Source organism: Pinus tabuliformis, chromosome 6 (genome assembly GCF_031772625.1).
Source record: "Pinus tabuliformis cultivar Carrire ecotype Pingquan chromosome 6, CPIR1, whole genome shotgun sequence".
Taxonomy (NCBI): domain Eukaryota; kingdom Viridiplantae; phylum Streptophyta; class Pinopsida; order Pinales; family Pinaceae; genus Pinus; species Pinus tabuliformis.
In genome coordinates this window covers 862873929-862876146 of record NC_142292.1, presented here as the reverse complement: position 1 = coordinate 862876146, position 2218 = coordinate 862873929, and positions in this window count along the sequence as shown.

The following is a 2218-nucleotide window of genomic DNA, read 5'->3' as shown; positions in this document are numbered from 1 at the left end:
GATGTTTAGCATTAGAAGAATGTGATATGAGAGGATTTTTGTGAACATGATTATGGTTAGTATGGATAATATGTTCTTTGATTTATGCTTTAAATGAAAGTCTCGTTTAGCCGTTGTAGGATATATCACAGGAGGGATTTGGAAAACCCGTAATCCTAACATAGGGCCTGACTTGTCCTTAGCTGAATGGAGTAATTGCTTAAGGGTTTTATAAGGTTTAAAGATTGTTTTGATATTCCTTTTGGTATTTTTTTTGAGAAGGCGTCCATAGTACCTTTAATATAAGGGAGTGTAATGAGGGCTCTTGAAGTGAAGGGAGATAACTTTTTTTGTTTAGGGTTTAGGCCCTCTCGTAGAGTTTTATCAATGAGCGATATGGAGTATCCATTGGAAATCAAGGCTTTGGTCCATGACAATGGATGGAGTGTCCACTTTAAATGTTGGACGTTTTAAAACATTGGAAACAATTTCTATCCAAATGAATTTCTCTCAATTGAGCTTGTTTTTTTAAGCACAACTATTACATGTCAATTTCTCACCATTGGGAAAATGACCACAAATCCATATCTCTCACCATTCGATGAAATCTTGAAAGTAATCCCCTATAATGTTGAAAGAAAAACCATTCAGAAAACAACAAGATCTTGGATTACATTACCTAAAAAATCTAATTTCAAGCATCATCACACTTTTCGTAGCAATTATCTATGCAACCACAATTATAATCATTGTATCATGTGCAATTGTGTGCTCTATCTTCCATTAAAAAGTGTGAAAACCTTTTCACATAGGTAAAAATAAAAAGCAATTTCTAGAAGCCTTGTTGGGGAATATTATGTCAACAAGAAGGACTTGAGCCCCTACCTATTTGTGCCTCATCCCATGGTTCATGAATCTAAACCCTCTCATTATGGAACCCTAATCCACATATTTGTGGATTTTATTGTTAGAAAGAGGATCTCTAACTCTCTCCTCTTGTCTTATAAATCCACTACAAACTAGAGGGGAAGGGGTTGACTTTTGATGTAAACTTATGTTGTCAATTTGAGGCTCGAAGCTTGTCACTTAAGGGATGATTGGAGACTATTGAAAGGAGATTTTACAACATCAAGGATAGGTTTTATCTCTCCTTTTCATTCAATTATAATACAAAATAATATTACTTTCTCACTATATTGTCCATTGGATTTGATATATTGGATTTTTACTTTCATTGTCCATTGGTTATCATATTAGGTACTAGTATCCTTGATCACTAGTATAGGTTGTATTGAATAATTTGTATATCACATGCCTTTGATCCTTTGTTTGTTATTGTGTTTGCAGATCTGGATTCTAAGCATTGGGAAGCTACACCAAACCATAGAGAGGATCTTCATCAAGCATTTCGTTTGAAAGGTATGGATTTCATATTCCATTACTCCTACTTATGATTCAATATAAATGGACCTAGGGAAAGATTTACTAGTTTGTTAACCTAGGGAAAGATTTACTAGTTTGTTTGTTTGTTACTAGATTCAGTCATTGAGTCTAGGGAGATCTTGTCTTGTCTGTAAGATGAGATTTTTCTGCCTAACGAATTAGCAATTGCACTAGGGATACATTTTTGTTCTTATATATGCCTTTCTGTATTCTCAGATTATATTCCACTACCTTGATTGACTTTATTTAGATGCTTGAACAATTATTTTTTTTAGATTTGTGGCTGCATTTATTATTTTTATTTGTTTTTCTCAAGTTTCGCACTCTACTATTTAGCAGTAGAGTGATATTTGTGAAGTTTACTATTCGCAACAGTTCGACACCACACTGGCATTAATAGCTTACATTATAATACATTATAAAATTTGAAAAAATGGGGCTTTTTCCATCTGGGTCCAAAAAAATTGCTTGCTATGATTTCTTGGGCCTCTTTACATTATGAAAAAGTCAATTGTATTTTATTTGGATATTTTGTATCATCATTTTGAAAAATTACTCATCTTTGCAAACTACGGTTTGGAGTTTGATCTGTTGATTTATCAAAAGAAAGGTTCGTCATTGTTGGCTTTGTGTGAGTCTGTCTTTCTTCTCTCAATAGGTCAGATTAAATACTTGTGTATACCTACTTGCTTGCAAAAAATTATTAACATAAGTGAAAAGTTAGAGTTTTTCAAAGTGAACATTTTTTATTCGCAGTTGGTTGTTTCTGAATAATGATTATTCCTTTTTTATAAAA